The sequence below is a fragment of the Ambystoma mexicanum genome, chromosome 7p (assembly GCF_040938575.1).
Source record: "Ambystoma mexicanum isolate Mex_15411 chromosome 7p, UKY_AmexF1_1, whole genome shotgun sequence".
NCBI classification, from domain to species: Eukaryota; Metazoa; Chordata; class Amphibia; order Caudata; family Ambystomatidae; genus Ambystoma; species Ambystoma mexicanum.
Genome location: NC_090939.1, coordinates 747,155,665 through 747,181,408, shown reverse-complemented (window position 1 = coordinate 747,181,408; position 25,744 = coordinate 747,155,665). Strand labels below are relative to the sequence as shown.

The following is a 25,744-nucleotide window of genomic DNA, read 5'->3' as shown; positions in this document are numbered from 1 at the left end:
TGGAAGCCAGAAATAGAGAATTATTTGTGTAGGTAAATATAGGATACTAATGGGTAATGATATTAACAAGGCGTATAATTACTATGTAATCTGTTTTTAGGGCTCGGAATTTTTTTAAAGAATTTTTTAAGAATTTTTTAAAGAATTTTGTATAATGTTGATGTCTTTGATGTTTTAGATGACATTTCTTGCTGTGTTTCTTCTTTTGTATGGTATGATAACCATCTTCTGTGTTAGTGTGTTCACACATGCTTATGTATTGGTAGTATGAAAGGTAACAATGTGTTTTCTTTTTCCTATTTCTTCGCTTGTGGCATATGTTGTATAAGGTTTTATGCAAACTAATAATACAACAATAAAAAAAAAAAATAAAAAAAAAATTTGATATGTGTGTTTGGCGTTCCTATGTGTGTTTGTGTGCGTTTTGGTGGGGGGGGGGAATTCTTGGGAGGGGTGGGAGGCGGTGGAGGCTGAAGGAGGGGATTTCGGGGGGTAAAACCCCCCGATTTGGAGTAAATCCCAGGAAGAGAGGGTGGGGGGAGAATAAATTACATTATTTCAATTTTTGTAGGCTGCCTAAAATCAGGTGAAAAAAAATCAGTCTTTTGGTTAAGCGACAAACTCGAAATCACGCCTCTGTTCTTATATATGGCTGAAATGAGAGTGCCTGGAAACACGGGTGCTAGACGCATCTGTAAAATCTGATGGTCGTTTGCTATCACTTCCTGTGATGTCAGTTGGGGTCGGGTCAAATTACATCAATACCTGTGATGTCATCGGGGGTCAAGGGTCATGTGTTGTCACTGCTACCCCTGTCATTTTGTTGAAAAGACGTCCCTGGCTACTATCCTAACCCGCCCCACTCTCCTTCAGATCAGCCAGGGCGCCTCGAGGCCATCCAAACGGCATTGGTGTGCTGTATAAATCGTAGTAATTTAGCATAAGCCCTTTTTTAAACGAGTGAACAGCCCTCTTCATTGACAGGGAGCCGTCTTTCCTAAAATGGCGGCGTTGTGACATTGACAAGTAGCAGCGTGGGCTTTTGTGTATTTTTTTCCAGGATATGATTGATTGTAGGTTCAGGCAGTCTGAAATCAGCACGGAAGGCAGCATTTCATTGTAGCCAAACGTTTGCTAATGAAAGCAAGCACAAGGGCGGCCTACATGCCCAGCAGGTTAAAACACTTAGCAAATATTTTCATTCTGCCCAGAGTTTACAGTTTGCCTATAGACCTCGTATATCACCCTGCCGAGCTGCCCAATGGAAGCTCCTGCAGGCCTTGCTGATTAAGCACCGCCTGCAAGCAAACGCCGGCTTTTCTTTTTTCATGTAGACGGCATCAGAGGGGAAACTTTAAGCGCCCTCCAAATACTCAGAATGCTCGTCCTCTGACTCATCAGACTTGTGCAAGGTCCGCAGGAACATGGTGTTATTTTTTTTTCAGTCCGTAATAGATGTGTATTTCAAGGAATTTCAAGTGCACTGAGGAAGCCATGGTAAACATTTTTCATAGTCAAGTTCTCAGACAAATGCTTCTTGCAGTCTGACGGGGAACGCTGGCCGCAAATCCCAGTTAAGCACACCGCTAAGCGCTAAGTATGTTCCGTGTAAAAGAACCCGGGGCTCATTGGTGGTAATGGTACCCAAGTGGTGAAATGTAAATACCACTGTTGATAAACAATTATTAAAGAAGAAACAAATCCAGATGGACGGAAATGTTTGCTTACCACCGATGTACCCCCAATAGTAAATCCCTGCCATCGGTGGAAGTACGGAACACTGATGCTCTCTCCATTGCCATGGAGCAGGGATTTACCACCGGCGGTATTTCTTCCAGAAGGGGTCCTTATGATTTTTGACTGGGTTCAATACATGATAACGGAAGGCACGCATTCCCAAAACACCAGGAGTGGACAACATAACAGCAATCGCCAGACTTGGAAAGGATTGAAAACCTTCTCAGGGCTGCGGCATTTGGAGGCCGATAACACGGCCCTTGCTTTGCAGGGTCCAAAATTAAGATTTGATGAGCAGGAACTAAAACCAGCTCCTGGGTGTCGGCATCACGGAGCAGGCAGGGGCTACTGCTGGGGAGCCAGATGCGAGTACCCAGTGCATGGCCAATCTCACTTCCACATGAGGTGCACACTTCAACTTTTCATTGTGTTTGAATCGATGAGTCCTAATTCTTCTTTGTTGGCATTCTCAAAGTTAAGGCCACTCATGCGTGTTTCTAAGGCATCAATTGCCTGGGGTGCCAATGGGAGCTCCCGGTAGCTGTTGGTGTCAAGCTAACCAGGCTCTCCTGGGCTGGAAGCAGGAGCTAAATAGTTCCCAGCTCCCCTCCATGTGGGACCCCGCATGTACATGGGGGTCAGTCTTCTCATAAGAGAAGTGCAACTAAAGAACACAAATAGTGATAGTTTACCCTTTGCTGAACACCACTTGGTTAAGAACTTTTCCGAAACGGCACTATTGGCCAATAATTGGTTCGTAGCGATCATGGCAAGAATTGCCAAACCACCGTGTCACACAACACACATGCATATGGTATTTTTCTTGCCACTCATGGTGGTGGAATTTTAACCATTTAAAAGCTCTCCAATCTTTGGGAAAGGAAGCAAATAGGCACTGGTAACTAATATGATTTGCAGAAGATCACACAATATGATCAAAAAGGGAAACCGGTCTCCTCGTTTGACAGCCGAAAACGTATTCACTAGATCAGATCGTGTAAGGTGAGTGGCTCAATAATTGGAACCAGCGGCACATTTTTACTGGCTGGCGATGTGTAGATGTCGGCCCAATCCTTCTCCCAGATGAAGAATATTTCCCCACCCACTGACTGCGCCCGCAGTGCATTAGATAACATGACTGACAGCTGCGGCTGAAGGATGAGTCTTTGCAGATCTGTGAATCTGCCCGGTTTTGTCATTGAACTAATTCCCACCCTGATGCTACAGAAGGCAACGGATCAACATCTCTAAAGGTAGAGCGGTCATATTGTACAGAACCGATATGTTGACTCAGAACCTGTGATGCCTGTCTAGCCCCCTATCTGTGTGTGTAAAGCAAAACAAAAGAGGTGATGGCTGGAAGGCTTAGAATACATCTTAACCACTACCATTGCTCTGAGCAACCCTCCAGAAATCGCCTGTCAGCCTGCCAAGCCATTACAGAAAAAGGAAAGACCTTATGAATATTCGGATTGGTCCAACCCCAAAAGGGGCAGCCCAGCTCAAACTGCTAGTTCACATCCTCTGTGCATGAGGCCACAAGCATCCCCAGACATGTTTTGGCCTCATTGGGCATCATCAGTGAGGTGTAGCTTTGTCCTCTAGGCCAACAGGCTCGGGCCCACGTCTGGGCATACCCGTCCCACTCAGGGTGACTAAAGCAAAACAAGAGGTAAGTGTACTTAAATATTCATTCACTTATTCCATGTGTTTAGTAAAATAAAATGGCGTATCTAGTGAAACTAACGTGTTGACGTCAAGGCCCTTGTGGGCACACAATAAAAAGTACTGGATGCATACACCTTCGAAGGGCTCCAATGCACCCAACCCTCGGCCATCCAATCGCGTACTCTACTTCACTGAACTCTGTTCAATTGCACTTAGTTATCTTCCTTCACTGGCTCTTGGGAGAGCTCTGGACCTGCAGGCTTCTCCGGCCTCCACTTACATAATACCTTAATCTTCAGTCACCCAGGTAGAAAAGTGCTCACCAAAAGTTTAAAAAAACAAATCAGATTAGCAGGAAATAAATCGGTGTCAAGTGAAGATTTAGTTTAGTTTAGTTTATTTATTTGTATAGCGCGCCGAACCCTGAGGTAACTGGGCGCTTAAGCTTAATTATCAAACAGTGAGATTACGGCTGGCCAAGCGTTACAGAACAAGGCTGCAAGCCAGACGAGATCATTATGTAAATTACATACAATGTGAAGACATACATACAAAATGATTAAAACCTTGTGTTACAGATCTAGGTGGCAGTCAGGAAGACATAATGACATGAAATGAGACGGGGTTCGACCCCCTAGTTCTGCTGGGCGAAAAGCCAAGATTTGACATTTTTCCTGAATATACCAAAGGAAGGTTCAGCTCTTAATGACAAAACTTGAACGTGCATGGTAAGTAGGCAAGGGCAATTGCCCAATTACAACCATCGAACACAAAGAAATCACTGCTAAGAAAAAATGTGGGGCCTTGGTTAAAACAATCCTATCTGGAGTTGCAATATTAGATGGGACCCTCTGTCTCCCGAGGTATAACGTGCACAGTGATCAAGGGTGGGACCATTGCCCCATTGGAGTAATTCGAATTAGCTGCAGTTATTACAGCATGCATGGGTATAGGTCACACCAAAACACATGCATCACACAGGACAGTTGTGTCCTAACTGGCCTCTGTTCTTCACTTGGAAGTTAAATATACACTCTATAAATGAATACACTGCTAATCACTGCAAAGTTCCAAGACCTGAGTAACCAAGAGTTACCCTATTAACTTGGCTCTCATCTGCCTGCTATCCAGCATGTTTCTAACCTGCACCTGTCCCTCACTTCCTCTGCCTCCACTATAGCACTTCACCTCATCATGGTCACGTCCCAAGCACAGCTGGCCGTACCACCTACCTGCACTTAGAAATGTCCAATGATGGTTGTGCTTAATCCATATATGTCCACTCACGTATTGTCCCCGGTGACTGTTCCATTTACGCCCCTCCATAACCTGGTCAGAAGGTCCCTCAAACTCACCCCATTGTAAGAAGCTTGCTGCTTCCTGTCAAATCGGATTTCTTATCTATTATACGTTCTGTTGTGATCAAAAGAGAATTGTTCCTCCTGTATATAAATACATATAAATAAATAAACAAAGCTGTATGGCCCCTGCTCACCCTAGTAAAAGAGCAATCAGACTATAGAGGACACCAGCTAAGACCAAGAATTAATTCATCCTGTGGCACCATATTCAATAGTCTGCAGCCTACACAGCAGCCAGAAGAGCAAAACCTTTGCATTGGTCCAAAATCCACTAGACCTCCTCAAGCTTCTTGCACCTCTAATCACAGGCTGGCCTGTGGGGCACCACGAGGTTGTACCTACTCTTGCCCTTACGAGGTTACTATGCCAATGCTGCGCAAAGTGAGGCAAGTTGACCAAGGGCATTGAAAGAGAAAGACCAACTAGGCAAGAAAAAAAAACAGACTGCAGGGGTGTTTGTTTTTCGTACTTTGTTCCCACTTTTCGAGCAGTTGGCAAAACCGGATCCACAGTGCACACAGGCTTCGAGACTTGCGGGCTCTAGGGCCTGGTGGCTCCGTGTTCATAAAGGCTTCCCGGCATCCACCACCTGCCACTTCAACATCACAAGCATTCAGGCTGCACCGCTTGCTGGCACATGCATCCACACTTTTCTCAAAGGTTTTCAGTGGGTTATCCCACGAAGCAGGGGGCAATGGGGCGGGTAGGAAAGAAAACACATCATTCAAATCAAGAGAGCTGCGTTGGATTTGGAATATGTAACTCTCGCCTTGCAGCACGCCAGCCACACCGCCCCATTGTTGCGCATCCTTTCACATCCACTCACGTAGACATACTCTCACACTCAACGTTCCAGCATATGTGAGGACCCAATAGCTTGCTAGTGGGAAGTGGAGGATCATGAGATGGTTGGAGCTGTCAGCAGGAACGCACCACATTCTCACTGCCCTTGACAGGATCTGTGGGAATGTGTTACACACCAGCATTTGTCCTGTAGTGGGAAGTTGAGGATGTACAGGTGGGATGAGAGAGCACAGCAACACACCACATTATACCATCAGGCGTACAAGAACTATAGCAAGAACATCCCACAAGCTAGTGGCAGCCATTTTAAATAGTGCAAATGGGGTAAAATGGCAGGGCATGGCACACAGTATGTGGCTTTTCACAGGCATCAGCTATATTTATGGCAAGTCAAAAGCAATATCAAAATAGAGGCACTAAAAGGATGTGACCGCACAATAAAAACCAGCTGGAAGCCGCGGCGTGAAATTAGATAAAGCTTTCTAAAATAAAATACTGCATTCTTTAAATAGCAGAAATATTGATTTCTCAACGTGCCAGTGAGTTGATGGACTCAACGCCCCCGCGACAGTGTAGAAAAAGGATTGATGACGTTATTTCGTCAGCATTTATACCTCTGTGTGTAAAAGGAAGAAAGAAAAGACAGATAACCCTGCTGGGTCTTACTTAAATGCAATGCAAAGTAAATTCCCGAATTCGTTCGCTTACTTGCTAGAAGATGTCACTCCACAAGAAAGGATATTTTTGATGAATCAACTTCCGGGGCACCAGTGGTCCAGGTGTGAATATTGGTTTCCAAACCATCAACCAGCCCCACACCGCTAGTACATCAGAAGGAATCCAAACAGACTGGAATAACAAGCACATTATAAACCTGCCTGTCCAATTTTAGTAGCGTGGACGAAATGGCAACCTTAGCACCAAAAGGTTGTGGATCATTGGTTAGTTGCAACACAGCGAAAATACAATTACCCAATGATAAAAGCAACTGTCCAGTCAAGGTTGTATCAAAAATATCTACTTTATTTATATCACAACAGAGGGTCCTACCAGCACTACAAAATGCAACCCACCCTGGAAAGGAATGCAGAGGACGAACAATTTCAAAGAAGGAAAAGGGATTCACTCTGGATACTGACAGGAGGGCAGTTGGTATGGTTAATAACCCCAACAGTTTAAGTTTACTTGGCTTCAGCACAAAGGGTGTAATGGGTCTTAAAAATGTCTCTAGGGGGCCTTCTGGAAAGGACCAGGTTGACATACCTTGTGCTGTAGATGTTCTTGGTTGCTCGACAGGGTGGTGTCGGCTTCAGAGGACTTTGCCAGCTACTGTGACAGAGTTTGAGATGGGAGTCGCTGCGGGTATTAGGTGGCATGACGGTATGGTGAGCGAAGCTGGACCAATGGTTGCAGGCTGGCCTACATGGCGGCTCAGGGTCTGGTATCATTATCTCAGTGCTGATCAGCAGTTCTGAAGCCCTGGTCGAGATGCCTCAGATGTCTTTACGCAATGGAGGCTTGACAACGATCAGCGTTGCCATCGGTTGTGGATCGAGGAACTCGACTGGCTCAAAAAATGTTTTATGGCGGTAGGTGCATGTTGAGGCACTTCTCCCAGCTTCTTCAATGGGCTTGTGGTGTCCTTTAAGGTGGATGGTCCAAAGCTGAGGAGAGTGTTGCAAGCAGCTACCTTATTCTTGGTTGTAAGTTCAGACACCTTCTGGCACTTCCTATCCAGGAAGCTTGCTGCAGAGCTTAGCAGGTGTGATGGCTGGATGCAGGTTCTGGAGTCGCTGGAGGGTCCTCTGAGTTCTGTTTCTCCATCTGTTCCCTGGGAGAAGTTTTTGGGAGGGAGCTTACTTCCCTCTTTGGATATCCTGGCCTTTCTTCACAGGAGGAAGATGTAAAGCAGACTGTACTTTCAGCCAGAGTCCAAGGTTGAGTTCTTCTTTGTTACTTCAAGTGACGTCTTCAGATGATCTGCTTGAAGAGGAGCTTACGCCCTCTTTGAAAGCCAAGTGGGTCATAGTGATTGGTGTATGCTAAGCCTACCTTAGTGAACCTATCCTGGGGTTCCTACCAACAATCTCCTGTATGCATGAGCTAATAACCAGAGTTATTTGCAACAGGAAGGGTAAAGGGGTGAAAACTTGTGATACTAAGTCCCACCCATCTTCTTGTCTGTTTTGGATCAAAGACTCTCTGTGCTTAATGGCTCTCTCTTTGATTCCTGATTAAAGCAGCTGGTCTCCATCGAAGCTGCAGCGAGACCAGACTCTCTGGCTCCTGCATACCACATTCTCATACTTGATGAATGGGGTCCCCACTAGGGGGGTGGTTTACTGTACACAGCAGTCCCAGACATGACAGCTCACTGTCATTGATACGGAGGGCAGGAGCTGGCATCAAGTTGACACAGTTACATATTAAAGGTTGTTGGGTTTCCTGCCTCCTTTGTTAACCTCTGCAGCCAGGCCCCATGTGGGCCTGTTTGCAGTACCCTCTAATTGGTATGTGAATTGCTGCCACCAGATGCAGGGCCCAACAAAAGAGCAGATCCATGGAGCCTTTGTTAGTTAATCAGGCTGACATGGCAGGGGGAAGCTTGGTCCTCTCCCTTCCTGGAGATGACAAAGTGTACTCATTGCTGTCACATTCCAACTAAGTATGACAGGGCGGACTGTGCCTGTAGGCTGTGTCCACCCAGAGTACACAGTGTTTGTCATGGTATGAGCATAGGAAAAGGTGTGTGGAATAGCCCCACACCTTTTCTTGAGGTTGGTCTACCATCTTTGCATCTAATTAAACATTTCAAAAAGCCCAAGTGAGCGCACACCCACAATGCGGATGGTCGAATTCCTCACAATATTACTCGGACCTCTTTGGGATACGTCTGGAATCACAGACCCTTAAATTGTTTGCATGAGGAACTGAGGCCCTGTCTGTTGTTATTTTCTTTTATTAGTTCTGTACGATAAGCTTTAAAATAATGCTCATCAAATATCATCTGTCATGAGAAGCTTTCTGTCCAGCTTCTCATTCAGTTATGGAAGTTCCAATCATAGGGCTGCCATTGGCAAGGTCCCAGTACAACCTGTTATTTTCCTAATACACCCTGAAACCCTTGTCCCATGTCACGGTAAATCAGAAGGTGGCAATATTCCATGCATGACATTATTATTTGTTGACGGCAGTTGCAATGATTATTTTTCGCCATATTTCCCGTATCTTGAACAAACCGATCCAACCCACAACTCGCCTAATATTTCTGATGAAAAACAATAGTAATTGAGAGCTTGTACTTCTGTAACAAATTGCCCCAAGAGTTTAGGAAAGAACAAATTCACCTGAACTATCCTAATGCCATCAAAACTGTACTTTTCCGGGAGATTTTCCTTAACTGGCAAGCCTGGCGCTTTGTATTTCTATCAGTGGCCCAAACCCTTTGACCATCTCCAGTTGACACCTGTAGTATGGGTCTTGCACTGAGGGCACCAATGCAAGCCATGGAATGTAGCAGTGTAGCCTGGAACCTTACAGTGCCTGAGGGTTCCAGGAGTGACAGTTAAACACTCAGGATGGGAGATGTAACTGGAGATGATGTTTACACCTTAGTTAACTCCTGCCTCTCTTTCATAACTTGCTCTGTAACATAATAAATACTTCTTCCTTTTGTACCTACCTGATTCCAGCGTCGTCTCTGTTTACTTGTGCCTGCTACAAGAACCCAGATACCCCAACACCCAGTGTCTTTAGGCTTGTTTGACTTTAAGGTTTTCTTTGCTAATGTAATTTCCTTATGTCTTATCTTTCTGTTCTCCCTTCCCTTTCCATCCAGCCTCTTTCCTCGGGCTCCAAAACATCAATTCATGCATTCAATGCATTACAAAACAACAAACGAAATGTAATAAATGCCAAATATTTACTAAGTGAGCTGCTGTCAGGCGCCATTCATGAGTAGGAAAATACTTGGCCTGGATAAGATAGAAATCATTTTGTTTTGTTCAGTTGCTGATTAGCAAATTTGGGACAAAGTAGCATTATCAGGGGGACCGACCCGTGACCTCATTCTCTCAAGGTAAATCACATGTGAGCTGATTGAGTGTGTGTCAGTTTGTCTAATCCGTAACTCCTTTAATGTGTTGGCACCTTCACTGGGCCATGGTTGTTTATAGGATGTTCTCTATGTTTGTAAAGGTTGTCTATTGCGAGAATTGATTATGTGAAATGACATCTTTGGTGGACATTCTGTGAATGATATGAGTTGCCCTTATCTAGGTGTCATGCCTGCTATGGAGGTGATCACGCTGCTTGATCAGTTGCGCAAGCAAAGAGATAATAAACACATGTTAATTAAGATGGTTCGCCAATTTAACATCCTTTGTAAAACATTTCAGTTCAGCTACTTCTTTTATTTTAATGTCCAGTTTTGTAAAGAGCAAAGCAGAAACAATGCAAAATATACTGAAGCACAGGGGTACACATTTCAGGTTGTGAGCTACGAGCCAGGCATAAATAGTCACACCCCTGCACCCCCCTGCCCCACGAGGGCAAGTTCACATTTAGAGGGCTGCGTGACGCACCTTGAACATTCGAACCTGTCGCTTATTGAATGATGGCAGAAACCTGAGTGCGTGCGTGTTTGTGCTGGTGGGGAGGAGCCATTTCACCCGTCACACAGCTATAGATGGAGCGTCAGCCTCCAAGGCACGCACGGGCACAGAGGCGGCCATCCTCCTGCGTGCAGGTCCTAAGCAGAAATATAATTTGGACCAAGTAACCTTAAAGATGATCAGGTGATGGGAGAGATTGACATTGATTTTGTGGGCGAAAATTAATGCGATTAAAATGGTTCTTTTGCCTAAGCTATTATATGTAATTCAGTCCATCCCTTTATTATTATTTAAAAAACAAATAATAAAAGTTGATAAAGTCTTTCAATCCTTTTTATGGGGTCTTGGTAAAAAACCTCGAGTACCAAAGTACATATTACTACAAAGTGTTGAGGAAGGTGGTTTTGGGTATCCAGATTTGATGAAATATTACAGGGCCTTTTTGCTTAAAAAGAGTTCGTATTACTTTAGAGATAGGGACACTAAAGAACCAATTTGGTTGCGTATTGAAAGAGAAATTTGCGCTCCATATGACTTAAGTAACATCTATAGTATGGGTAAACTACCACGTGCAAGGTTGAAACTGATCCCGGTGGTGGCAACCAGACAGGTGATAGGGATGTGGTTTAATGAAAATGAACAAGGTTATGGCTTTAGTCATGATGCTTCAATATGGCATAATGAAGCATTACAGATTGATAATAAATGTCTGAGATGGTTGAGTTGGATTAATAGGGGAATTCTGAGACTAGCGGATGTGATGGATGGTGATAGAGTGTTGTGCTTTGAGGAATTGCAGCATAATTATAACTTGGGACGGAGAGAGATGAATAGGTATTTGGCTTTAGCTTCCATGATTAATCAAAGGTTGGATATGACTGGTGGCTCAGTTGGGAGGAAACCGGAGATTAGCAAATTGTTAGATGGACGAGGATACAATGTATGGACCTACATGCAATTCATGCCAGTAGAAAAAAAAAACATCAATTAGCATGGACTAGATTGAAGGAAATATGGTCACATGATGTTAATAGGGTCCTTTCTGACTTAGATTGGAGAGTTGTTTTGAGGGTGCATTTGTACTTAGGAGTAGATATGGGTTTACGTTTGATTCGACAGAAAGTCATTGGAAGGCTGTATTGCGCACCAGTTAAGATGTTTAAATTGGGGTTACGATCAAGTGAATTATGTTGGTGTTGTAACAATAATAGAGGTACTCTTTTACATTTACTGTGGGAATGCCCGAGTGTACAATTGTTTTGGAGAGAGGTTATTGATAGGATTGATTTGATCTTTGGTATACACTTGCAAAGATCCGCTGTTAACATAATTTTACTCTCACATAAAGAAAGGCGTGTGCGCACTAGAAAACATTCTTGCTGGATTGATAGGGTTATTATGGTAGCTATTAAGCTTATCCTCAGGATTTGGAAAACGGGGAAAAAGCCTAGTATTGAAGAGTGGTTGTCAGAGTTGCAGGTTTTATCACAGTATGATAAGATTTCTTTGAAATATAGAGATAAAGAAGAGGATTACATGATGTTATGGGGCCCTTTTCTGGCTCTTTATGATTGAGGTGGTGATGGAATTGTAAATATAACAGATATGACTGTGCCTTTTACGAAAATGTTGGTGAGGGAGGGTGTTAGGCTTTACGAAAATATTGGTGAGGGAGGGTCCCCCCTTTTTTTTCTTTTTTCTTTTTTCTCTTTCTTTCTTCTTTCTCTTTTTCCCTTTTTTCTCTTCCTGTTTGTGTTGTCTTTTGTACTTGTATGTGTATTTGTTTTATGTTCCTTGAATTAATTGGATATAGTTACAATGTACTGTAATTTTGATTATTACTGCTTAGTATGAGACGTTGTGTACCTTTTATGAAAATGTTGTTGTTTATTGGAAACTTAATAAAATGTCTCTGAAAAAAAAAATGAAAGGACCTGCATTCAGGTGCCACCAGACACAGGATGTGGCTGTTTGCTAATGGATATTAAAAATAAAAAGATCATTAGCTGATATTCAGTCTGAACCAAGAGTAAGAATGGCTGAAGATGAGGTCTCAAAAGTTGCTCATGTGTTTTGATCATCCATACAGCAACACTGCTTATTAACAGCAATCAGAACGACCATTTGGTTCCTTTTAATAATAAGAACAAACAGGTAACCCAGTGCAAAAATGAAGAAGTCAATCTGAAAATATTAAATATTGAATGTTAATTTTTTAAATATGATTACGTTTGGCTTATTACAAACGTTTCACCATTGTTTATAAGTACATACAATATATTACATTGTCAATTCCAAGACACTAAAAAAGAATAAAGAAAGAAAAAATAAGGGAAATACAATAAAAACTAAAACAAACTACAAACACATAGAAAACACATCTCAAAATACAAACCTCCAATTCATTACAAGCCAATCTAAAACAAGCCGCACTTACAATAGTTACAAAAAAATATTTAAACACTCCTTCTAAAAATCTCATTGTTGATAAAACGAAGGCAATATTTTATCCACTTATTAAAACTATCCACCATTCCTCCGCAGAAAAACTACATGCAGCTGCAATGCAACTCCCCAGGTGCAAGGTTCTCTGGTTAGTTAATCCCTGTACGAAATAGCGATACATGCTTTGAGGGTTCACTCTCCTTCTTTTCACTGCACATAAGATCCTTTTCACCAACCCCTCTACGAGAGGCCACTGCTTCCTTTGTCAGGTACAAATTCATGCTTAGTCGTAAGAATTGATTTTGATAATAGTTACTGGGGAATTTAGTTAAATAACTAGACACCACGTTATAGGCTTTGGATTCATGGTTAAAATGATAGTACAATTTGTAAACTTTCGCTTCCTCCTGTGTTTGGATCCATAATATTATTTTAACAACCATGGGATTATTTACTAATACATCCCCATGTCAGTTCTACTTTATATTGGATGCCCCTACAGGCAGCTTTCCATTCAATCAGAATCCTTTCACTATCATTTTCCAGTGCTACTTTTTCAATAAGAAGCATAGGCGGCGCACACCCCATTATACATTCATAATATGGGGTTAGAGTGTTCCAACATACCGCTGTATATAATGATATCAGACCCATTTCATATCTGATGACCCGAATCAGACTCCGTTTGGAAGAGAGAGTACCCGTTTCCAGAATATGCCCTCCAAAATTGGCCAAATTTGGTATGAAAGGGAAAACTATGTTTCCGCCCCATACATCAATGTAGACACCGTTTTCAATTTGTAAAACTACAACACGGGTAACAAGGTAAAGCAACCATTTCACCTAAGTATTGTCATCCATGTGCTGCCAAATCATATGCTTTTGCCCTCAATACCTTCTCTCTTGGACCATCTACCAGTCTTGAATTCACACACATACCCAGATAGGTGAATGTTTCAACTTTCTGCAACGTCTCTTGCCTTAAACGCCACTTAAAAATCACTTTTTGTTTTGCCTGTAATGGTTGTAAAACTAGGACCTTTGGTTTTGGCGAATTCACTATCAAGCCATTTTTTGTACATATATCTGAAGCATGTCGAGCTGGTGCGGCAGGTCGATGGGCATCTGGTCCAAAAGGGCCAGGTCATCGGCATAAAGCATCCATCCTAAGGGTTTTCCATTGATTCGCAGTGGCAAGGATCTTGCTTTTCTCAAAATATCTCCCAGATCTGAAATAAATAGTTTCAAAAGTATTGGCGCCAAAGGCCATCCCTGCTTCAAGCCCTTATTTGTTTTTATCACTCTTGACAATTGCCTTGTTCAATTCAGTCTCACCCTGAGCATGGACGAGGCATATATAGCTTTATTGCCTCCAATAAGTACCTTGGATAACCCCAATTCGACATCTTTTCCAATAAGAGGGCCCAGTCAACACTATCGATTGCCCGGGCAAGGTTAATAAATGCTAGGTTTAATTTAGACCTATTTATAAGCATTCTACTTTTTCAAATATTAAGAAAAAACCATTCAGACTGGTTCCTAGTCCCTTTACAAATCCTGTCTGAAAGGTGTCCTTTTGATTTACTTCATCCATATTTCTTGAACACCTAAAGATACTTTTGAAATTATCCATCCACACTTCTTCAGAAAATGCATTTGTTTGCAGAGCTGACTGCGGGGTGCTTTCTGTATTTATACGTTGCCAAATGTCCCCTCTACGTGTATTGCATATAATAACATAATTTCAGCATTATGCAGCAGCATAAGTGCTTTATGTGAGCGCAGCCAGTTCTTATATTGCTGCTTCCTCTTCTTCATCGTCTCTGAAATTGCTGCAGGTGGCAAGGCCCTTATCCTTTTAATGTCTGCTCTAAACCTCTTTCTTTTTTCGATTACTTCAGCATCAAACATATGTCTTTCTGGATAGCACGGCTTTCCCTTATTCGGTTTTACCTCCACAAAATGTAACATAATCGGAGTATAATCAAGTACTCCTTGGGTATTTCCTCCATCCCAACTATCTAAACGATATCTGTACCTATCAGTAAATAGCTCTACCACTTCCAACTTAATCATCAACCCATTTCTCTCCTGCAAGATTTCAACCATCTGGGCATATACCTCCCCTTCTATCCCTTGCTTGTCACCCCACCTTATTTTTAAAATATCATGATCACTACAGAGAAGGAGGATGACCTGACATTTCCAAATAAGTGGAAGGATCTTATGGGAGACAAACATATAGTCCAGGGTCGCCTGCTGCGGCCCTCTAGACCAAGTAAATCAGTCTGGGATGGCTCCCTGAATTTGTCCATTCAGTATGTGGAGGTCTCTCAATTCCATTTCGCGAAGCCAAGTTAAGGCCCTCTTTCCCTCGGGGAGCAAGAAGATAAATCAGCTAACAATTGTCACCTTTTTTACAACCAAGTAATGTTTAAACCTCCACAGATAAAAATCACTGGATCATCCATGCTGATGTAGCACTCATCAATCATATCCATAAAGCAATCTACAAATTCCTCATCAGTAATTTCTGCTGAATTGTGTTATGTAAAGCCTATGCATGATCTATGGGAATGTTTAGGGAGTGAAGGTTCTATGATGCTGTTCAGTTCCTAGTTGAGAATGTTTAGATTTGAGGGGAGATATTTGGGTTAGGATACAGAGCAGGATGGCTGGGGGTCTTAAGTGTGCTGCGCAGAACTCATGAATGAAGTAACTTGTGCAGATTAACACGTCTCAGCGTGCATCTTTACATTTGAAGATCTCTCTCTGTCTGAAAAATATCCTGGTGGTTATAACAGTAGCAAGATAGAAGTTATTGGATGTTGCATGGCCAAATTTGAATTTAAGGTTAGAGTGACTCAAGGAAAAATATATGTCACACAGAGTGGTGAAACACTGTTGCGATGGAGGGAACAGAGAGGTTTAAGGATAAGGCTAGATCCCAACACGGATGAACAGGTCCTTTATGTGGGAGGTAAAAAGGATCTAATTGAGAAATTCCCTGAAGTTTTTACTAAGAAGGTTGGCTGTCTAAAAGGCCTGGTGCACAAGATAGTTTTGAAAGATAATAGTGTGCCTGCATGTGCCAAACTGAGATCTGTTCCCATGTCTATGTGTTGCTCTGTGTGAGAGGAACTAAAGAAATTGGAACAGGCGGGGATCATTGAACCTGCCAAAGCGGTGGAATGGGTGTCACCTCTGGTAGTTGTGAGGAAACCCAGTGGGGAGTTGAGAGTTTGCATTGGTGTCAGAGAGCTGAACAAGTGTGTCATAGCTGATCGACATCCACTTCCCAATATGGGTGAATTGTTGAGTTGCATAGGAAATGCAAAGTTCTTTTCCAAATTAGATATGGCTAGTGCATATCACCAGGTTGATTTGGATCGTGAATCGATAAAGCTTACTGCCTTTATTACTTATGAAGGTATATTTCAATTTAGGCGCATGCCCTTTGGGTTGATATCTACCTCATTGGTATTCCAGAAGGTAATGGATAAAATATTGAAGGGTATGGATAAGGTGTGGTGTTTTCAAGATGATGTGCTGGTTTGCGGTGAGAGTGAGGATGAGTTGGTAAAGAATGTGGAGAAAGTGTTGCAGGTCTTTAAGGATCGTGAAATAACTCTGCATGGAGAGAAGTGCGTATTTGCCACTAAAATAGTTAACTATTTGGGACATGAAATATCTGAGGGAGGGTTAAAACCCAAAAGAGAGCTGGTTGAAGGAATTAAGAGGATACAGAAGCCAAAGGATAAAGATGAATTAATGTCGTTCCTAGGGACCATAGAATTTTATCACAGATTTGTAGAGAACTTTGCAGATAGTGAGAAGAAATTGAGGTTCTTGATGAAGAAATGCTTGGATTTTGAATGGAATGATTAATGTGGGAGAAAGTTTTGTGAGATAAAGGAGAAAATCGACATGTCAAGAGTGTTGTCTATGTTTGATACTAGGAAAGATACTATTTTAGCAGTTGATGTTAGTGAGTCGGGTATAGGTGTTGTCCTGTCACAGATTGAAAGCAATGGAAAGGAAGCTGTGGTAACTCATGGCTCAAGGATGTTAAGAGGTCCCGAGTTCAATTACTCAGTACTTTAAAAAGAGGCCCTAGCCTGTCCTTGGGGAAGCGAGAAATTGGGAAACTTTTCATGGGGGAAGGAGTTTATACTAAGGACGGATCACAAACTGCTCAAGGCAATATTTGAAAGTAAAGGTCTGGATAAAGTGTCAAGGGCGGTTGCAGGCTGGGTGACCAGAATGCAGTGCCATACATTTAAAATTCAAGTGATACAAGGTAAAGACAATTTTCAAGCAGACCATGTTTCGAGGGTAAGAGCTAGCGATATTGTCAAGGATGTGGATTTGAGGAAGGAGAATGTTACGTATATGGTGTTTGTCACCAGTGAAGGAGTGATATCCAGGGATGAATGGATGAGGATGCTCGAAAATAATGAGACATGGAGACGAATAGTTGGATTTGTGAGGGACGGATGGCCTGAAAAGAGACTACTGAATGGTGAGGAGAGGGTGTTGTGGGAAGTGAGGCTGGAGTTGAGTTTAAAGGGAGGTTTGATATATCGGTGGGATCGGCTGGTGGTGCCGAATGGATTGAGGAGGAGGTTGATTGAGATAGGACACAGAAGTCATATTGGAATTTTTAAAACCAAAGGGGCAATAAAGATGGATTATTGGTGGCCAGGGTTTGATAGGGATGTGGAGAGAGTGGTTGGGAGGTGTGAAGAGTGCGGCAGATCTGTAAAAATCTTCAGGCCAGTGTGCAGCCAATGAATAAAGTGAAGGTACCAAATGGAGTATGGCAAGATTTGGCTATGGATGTCCTAGGCCCAATGGATTTGGGTCATGGGTGTGGCAGATTTGTGACTGTTTTGATGGATACCTTTTTGAGATGGAGTAAATTCAAAGTGCAAAGGGATGTGACGGGCCAGAGCGTGGTAGAATTTTTACAAGCCATATTTGAAAGAGAGTGTTTGCTTAGATCCATTCTTACTGACTATGGACCCCAATTTGTTGGGGGTATTTTTAGAGAATTTCTGGAAAAATGTGGGGTGAGACATAATCGCACAGCGTTGTATCAGCCTCAGAGCAATGGAATGGTTGAGAGGCTAAATCTCTCTATTATGGATGCAGTCAGGTTAGCTGGTGCATGTGAGAGCGACAAAAAGGTTGCCATTAAGGAGCGTTTGTATGCGTTGAGAATGGCTCCTCACGTGGAAATGGGAATGAGTGCTTTTGAGCTCATGAGAGGGAGGAGACCTAATACTATGTTATCCCCAACATGGTTGGGAAGGGCAAGAGAAACTGATAGGGTGGTGGAGGAGATCAGGAAAAGAATGAATGAAAGGAAAGAGAAATGGGTAAGGAAAGTAAATGAGAGATTTCCAAGGAAAGCTATAACTGTGGAGGTTGGTGATATTGTGCGTGTGAGAAAGGGTGTGGTGTCAAGAAAAGGGGATCTATTATATTCAGATCCTGTGCGAGTGGTGCAAGTTCTCAAGGGTGCTGTTCGGTTGGAGAGTGGTCAAGTATGGAATTTATCACGAATAGTGAAAGAGAGATAAATCAAAGTGTTGGAAATGAAGCAGACACATACGTGGGTATGTCATAACATTGTTTAATAATTCAAAATGTTAGATAATTCATATTTTATGAGTGGTTTGTGTAGTAGGAAAATATAATGTTAGAAGTTTTTTTTCTCATTCACTGCTTTTATGATATTTCTTAAAAATATTTTTTTAATCCTTTCTTTCGTTATGTTTTCTTTGTATTTATGATCTGCTGTTCAGTAATAAAATGGGGGGGTGGTGAATTTGGTTTGTAAGGGATGGGGATGTGTTATGTAAAGCCTATGCCTGATCTATGGGAATGTTTAGGAACTGAAGGTTCTATGATGCTGTTCAGTTACTAGTTGAGAATGTTTAGATTTGAGGGGAGACAGTTGTGTTAGGATACAGAGCAGGATGGCTGGGGGTCTAAGGGGTCTAATGTGGGCTACGCAGAACTCATGAATGAAGTAACTTGTGCAGATTAACACGTCTCAGTGTGCAGCTTTTCAGATTCCAATAAAGATTGGAAATTATGCCACCATCCCCTGCCCCCCCCCCCCCCCGGGCCTCTTCCAGGGTCCCATCTCAGTGAAGCCATTTGAATGTATGGATTGGGGTTTTGACCTCCAAGATTTCTGTTCTCATTTGATTCTTGATTGTTAGCAACAGGCCAGCCAAAGTTCTCCCCCTTTGACTTTTAATCGCCAGGTTCAAGTAGGTAATGAACCCATCTAAAACCAGGTTTCCTGCTAGCAGAATATATCATGATCATCAAAACTAACCCCACCCTTCATTAACAGGTGAGAGAACCCTCGAGAGTTCCAAGGCCCCATAGTTTTGCCTGTCACCTTATCGGAGGACTTCTGTTAATTTCTCTCATTCACCACCAGAGCCTCCGCCAACCATGTCATATAGAATGTATAATTAAAATAAATGTAAACAGCAAAAACAAAGAAACTGAAATTTTAAACAGCGAGGATAATTATGTTCACTGCAAATGTTTACCATTTTAAGCAACAATATCATACAATAGAAAATATTGTAGCAACACTATGGAAAAAAACCTAGTTAATTGTAGTTAAAAAGTGAGAATAATTCTGTAAATGGGCTATCACGTGGTCCCTCCCATGCCCGCTGCCCAGGTCACATGCCCCGCTACTGTCCCGTTCACTGTTGCCTCATAATGTAGTAACACAACAGAAGACAACCAACCATGTATGCTCCAAAACTGCTTCTTAAAACATTGCTAGGGTGAATTTGATATTTTACAGTAGCAGTTGATTTTTTTGCCTTAATACATTAGTTACATGATTCTAGTTTGAAATGTGATGTGCGTTCCAGCCCTTAGGGATAGATTTACAAAGATGTTACCAGGAGTCACTCTGAGTGGAGGGAAACAACTGTATTCACAAGACGTTAGCTGTACTGACCAAGACTTACTCCCGACCTGCTTTTCTATTTCCATCAGTAAAACAGAAGAACATCTCTGTGAATCAAATAGTCTTGCTCCAGGAGGGAGCCTGGAGTTACTCAGAGTTGCTGCCAGTAAACTCTTTTTGAAACTGCCCCAAGTTGTTTTAATGTCTATATATTATTAGCATTTTTAAAGCACTCACACAGCCGGCGGGCGTCAAGACGCTGTTACCGGAATTGTTTTGTTTTTCAGTTGCGTAATTTTTTTTTTTTGTTGTTGTCTTAGTTGCGTATTTATAACACACTTAAATACCCAGTGGTTTCTAAGCCCAGAACCTGTGTTGCTTCGTGTCTTCTTGCTTCCAAGGCGAGTACGTTGCCGCTGAGCTACCTTCCCGGTATTTCCATCAGTAAAACAGGAGAATATCTCTGTGAATCAAATAGTCTTGCTCCAGGAGGGAGTCTGGAGTTGCTGCCAGTAAACTCTTTTTGAAACTGCCCCAAGTTGTTTTAATGTCTATATATTATTAGCATTTTTAAAGCAATCACACAGCCCACGGGCATCGAGGCGCTGTTACAGGAATTGTTTTGTTTTTCAGTTGCGTAATTGTTTTTTTTTTTGTTGTATTGGTTGCGTATTTATAACGCACTTAAATACCCAGCGGTTTCTAAGCGCGGACGGGGATCGAAACAGTGTTGCTTAGTGTCGTCTTGCTTCCAAGGCAATCACGTTGCCGCTGAGCTATCCTCCCGGGACGAGATAAGTAATTATTTCTTTTTGTTTGCTGCAGTGATTGGCAGAAATGTTGGTTTCTTCCTTTTTCCCCAGGCTTCATGTTTCTGAGTTCTAGTATTGTGTAACAAAATAGAGCACCACGCATACAAGCTAAATGGGACGAAGTATTACCCTTTCTTTCTTTTAAAGAGATAATGGCAAATATCAAGTGAAGTAGGACAGCTCCAAAATCTGGAAGCTTATATATGCCATCACTTGGCAAGTGGGTTCCACACAATACAGGGGAACACCTTTCCAGATACTAAAAGAAAGCCCAAAACTCTCTAGATGTATTGAACTGTGACTCCCATGATCCTTTACCGTTGACTCTCCTGCCTCGGGCTGATGGAAGTTCTAGGCCAAACATCTGGAGAGCCAAAGGCTGCAGTCCTACTACTTCCAGTCTCCAACTGCCCTGCGATGACCTCCGCACACATCATTTAAAGTGGCTTCATTTCTGTGAAGTTGATTAGGCTATGATGTTCTCCGTGAAGCACTCGGATGCTCACTGCCCTGCCATGACTGCCACACACATCATTTAAAGTGGCTTCATTTCTGTGAAGTTGATTAGGCTATGATGTTCTCCGTGAAGCACTCGGATGCTCACTGCCCTGCCATGACTGCCACACACATCATTTAAAGTGGCTTCATTTCTGTGAAGTTGATTAGGCTATGATGTTCTCCGTGAAGCACTCGGATGCTCACTGCCCTGCCATGACTGCCACACACATCATTTAAAGTGGCTTCATTTCTGTGAAGTTGATTAGGCTATGATGTTCTCCGTGAAGCACTCGGATGCTCACTGCCCTGAGATGACTGCCACACACATCATTTAAAGTGGCTTCATTTCTGTGAAGTTGATTAGGCTATGATGTTCTCTGTGAAGCACTCGGATGCTCCGAAGCAGAAAAGGGCTAAATCCATACTGTTTAAGACATATACATTGATAAATAAATATATAAGGTATATTTATTAGGCTTTATATATTTGGGCCATGTTCTTCTGCTGCTTTTTCATTTTTAAGTTAGTCAGATTCTCTACAGTCTTCTCATTTGTATATGAAGGTGGGTATTTTACTGGTGGATATTTTTCTGATAGCATAATCTGATCATTCCCCCATTACAGGCTTGTGCAATTGTGCCAGAAATGTGAGAGTCCTTCTACTGGGTACAACGAAGGCCTGATAACCTGTCGTTTTGGATGGTGCCCACTCAGGAGGGTCCACAGTCACGTTTTCGCACCCCACGACGAACCGGACGTGAAACAGCCATTTGCCCATCAGTCTAATCCCGCCCAAAAGGACACTGGAGCACAGAAAGGCCAGGCGGTTCACCTCTGAACAATTGCACCAGGAGCAACACCCAACACATGTTTATGCCTTGCTGAAAATGATCATTCAGGTGTGGCTCTGGTGCTGTAATGTCTCTAGGCACATACTTCAGTAACTTAGAGCAAAACCCCAAACTTTCCAACATTAGCCAAAAATATGAGAGCACCTCTACTGAGCATGATCGAAGCTAGATAACCTATTTCACGGGATGTTACCCACAGGGACATGTCTTGGGGTCTACGGTCAGGTTTATAGCTCCCCAGGCATTAGCTGAGGAGAGAAATCCATGTGTCCATCAGTCTGGTCCAGATCATATGGCCAGCCTACCAGCAAAATGCCAGGCAATTCTCCTCTGAACAAGAGTATCGCTATGGACCCTAGGCACATGGTCTGCCTTAGTGGGCATCGTTCGTTCGCGGTGGTGTTGACATCTTTTCATTCTTAGCCATGCTTCCTTTACAGCTCACAATGCAGATAGAATGAGCACAGAATCCATTGTTTTGTTTCTGCAGACCAAAGTAATCGAGCTGCTATTGTACATGTTGTAATTGTATACACTCTGGGGGGGAAACCGTTCTATTGCTCAAACGTCCTTAAGAGGTGTGTGATTTCTAGTACTGCAGGCAAGTGCCCTATTATTCATGCCAAGCCAAAGGTCAGCTTCCCTATGAGGCGGCTAGGGCTGGGGACACATCTCTTCCACCCTATTCAGAATGATTTGCTTTGCCGGGAGGAAGTAATCGATAGATTTACTATTGCTCATGTCTGCCTTGCCTTTGGAACTTAAGCCAAGCCATTTTAAATAATCAGCAACTTGGCACCCGATGAGGCGAAATACATTCCTGTTACCGCGTGGTGGGGTTTCGGCCGAGAACCGGAGATGGCTGCTTTGCTGGTGATCTTGATTTACATGTTTGGGGAGTGCACCAGTATACATGAACAGACAATGACTTCAAGTGCAGAAAATCGTTTTATTTTTGGCGCTGCTAAGGTAGTCTGGCCTCGTTGGTGAACTGTGCTTGCTTGTTCAGCCTCAGTTTTCGCATACCTCTTCTGACACCTCATTTCAAAGGAGCTGCTATTGAATGGAAACTTTCTGGGGCCGAACAGCAAAGCTGTTGTCGACTTATTTTGTCGGAGGCATTACCCATGTGGCTGGACGGCCATGTGATGGGTCCCGGGGCTCCGCAGAATGCCTGCCGCCATGTTCATCTGGGCGGACGGATATTTCCAGTGACCTCTTACACTCTATGATTCTTCAGTCTACAAGAGAGAGCCCTTCTCACGTGCAATGGGTAAGTATTCGTTTAAGGCATTGATGTCTAGATTCATAACAACAAGCAGACATTAGTAGTTCCAAGCAAATCCTATTTGTTCTGGAGCCGACACATGTTTTGGCCCTCCTGGGTCCTTACGAAGACAATCTTAGATTGCAGAGTGTATTACTCGAGTTGAATTCTGGTTGTAGTCTTAGGAAGCTGGTGGTTGGCAATAGTGGTCACACCAACTGCAACCTCTTGTGTCAGGCCTGGTTCTAGGGCATCCATAGGGACCCCATCAGTATTGGGGTGATAAATGGACCCTTAACGCGGCACATTTAACCTCAGGACATCAGCATATAGCATTTCCAAGGGCACCGCCAATCCTTGCAGGCGCCCGAGGCTTGATCATTTTTACTTCTAGAGGCACCGCAATGTCAAGAGAAAAGATACAGCTTCACAATACACATCAGAGGCAGACTGCATCATCAGAGGCCTACTGGAACCACATGAAATCTCGCAACTTCTAGGGCTCTGGTGATTCAACAACATGCCATGAAGAGGAAGCAGGTGTGAGTGGCTGATTCCAAGCCCAGCATCCTCTCGAGGGCACACACTCTCCTGTTACAAATCAAGAGATTGACCTATAATTAGAAAAGAACTCGGGCCTAGCAAACTCCCTCTCTTACAAATCACCAACGTATTCATGCGCGTAGCCTTCACAAAGCATGTCGTCACCATCTGCACGTCAGAGAGTACCATGCACTTAGCCTCTGCGCAGCATACGCTCACCATTTGCACGTCGAAGAGTACCATGCACATAGCCTTTGCAAAGCATGTGCTCACCATCTGAACGTCAGAGAGTGCCATGCGCGTGGCCTCCGCAAAGCATGTGCTCACCATCTGTACGTCAGAGAGAACCATGCGAGTAGCCTGTGCAAAGCATGTGCTCACCATCTGCACGTCAGAGATGGCCTCCACAAAGCATGTGCTCGCCATCTGCACGTCAGAGAGTAGCATGCGCGTAGCACCGCAAAGCATGTGCTCACGATCTGCAAGTCAGAGAGTACCATGCGCATAGCCTCTGCAAAGCATGTGACCATCTATACGTCAGAGAGAGAGTACCATGCGCGTAGCCTCCACAAAGCATGTGCTCGCCATCTGCACGTCAGAGTGTAGCATGCGCGTAGCCTCCGCAAAGCATGTGCTCACCATCTGCACGTCAGAGAGTACCATGCGCATAGCCTCTGCAAAGCATGTGACATCTATACGTCAGAGAGAGAGTACCATGCGCGTAGCCTCCACAAAGCATGTGCTCGCCATCTGCACGTCAGAGAGTAGCATGCGCGTCGCCTCCGCAAAAAAATGTGCTCACCATCTGCTCACAGAGAATAGCATGCGCATAGCCTCCGCAAAACATGTTCTCACCATCTGCACGTTAGAGAGTACCATGCGCGTGGCCTCCACAAAGCATGTGCTCACCATCTGCACGTCAGAGAGTAGCATGCGCCTAGCCTCCGCAAAGCATGTGCTCACCATCTGCACGTCAGAGAGAACCATGCGCATAGCCTCCACAAAGCATGTGCTCACCATCTGCACGTCAGAGAGTAGCATGCGCCTAGCCTCCGCAAAGCATGTGCTCACCATCTGCACGTCAGAGAGAACCATGCGCATAGCCTCCACAAAGCATGTGACCATCTACACGTCAGAGAGTAACATGCGCATAGCCTCCATAAAGCATGTGCTCGCCACCTGCACGTCAGAGAGTAGCATGCGCGTAGCTTCCACAAAGCATGTGCTCACCATCTGCACATCAGAGAGTACCATGCGCATAGCCTCCGCAAAGCATGTGCTCACCATCTGCACGTCAGAGAGTACCATGCACATAGCCTCTGCAAAGCATGTGACCATCTATACGTCAGAGAGAGAGTACCATGCGTGTAGCCACCACAAAGCATGTGCTCGCCATCTGCACGTCAGAGAGTAGCATGCGCGTAGCCTCCGCAAAGCATGTGCTCACCATCTGCACGTCAGAGAGTACCATGCACATAGCCTCCGCAAAGCATGTGACCATCTACACGTCAGAGAGTAACATGCGCATAGCCTCCATAAAGCATGTGCTCGCCATCTGCACGTCAGAGAGTAGCATGCGCGTAGCCTCCGCAAAGCATGTGCTCACCATCTGCACGTCAGAGTGTACCATGCGCATAGCCTCCACAAAGCATGTGCTCACCATCTGCACGTCAGAGAGTAGCATGCGCGTAGCCTCCGCAAAGCATGTGCTCACCATCTGCACGTCAGAGTACCATGCGCATAGCCTCCACAAAGCATGTGCTCACCATCTGCACGTCAGAGAGTAGCATGCACGTAGCCTCCGCAAAGCATGTGCTCACCATCTGCACGTCAGAGAGTACCATGCGCGTAGCCTCCGCAAAGCATGTGCTCACCATCTGCACGTCAGAGAGTAGCATGCGCGTAGCCTCCGCAAAGCATGTGCTCACCATCTGCACGTCAGAGAGTACCATGCGCATAGCCTCCACAAAGCATGTGCTCGCCATCTGCACGTCAGAGAGAACCATGCGCATAGCCTCCGCAAAGCATGTTCTCGCCATCTGCACGTCAGAGAGAACCATGCGCATAGCCTCCGCAAAGCATGTGACCATCTACACGTCAGAGAGTAACATGCGCATAGCCTCCACAAAGCATGTGCTCGCCATCTGCACGTCAGAGAGAACCATGCGCATCGCCTTCGCAAAGCATGTGACCATC

General features: G+C 43.8%; 1 protein-coding gene and 1 long non-coding RNA gene across 2 annotated transcripts in view; one reads left to right on the top strand and one right to left on the bottom strand.

The window, feature by feature from the left end:
- Positions 1 to 25,744, top strand: part of SH3RF3 (SH3 domain containing ring finger 3) — a 1,766,125-nt gene that overhangs the window by 1,480,095 nt on the left and 260,286 nt on the right. The gene's annotated exons all lie outside the window — the stretch shown is intronic.
- LOC138526296 (uncharacterized) overlaps positions 1 to 25,744 on the bottom strand; it is a 317,289-nt gene that overhangs the window by 229,599 nt on the left and 61,946 nt on the right. The window lies entirely within an intron of this gene.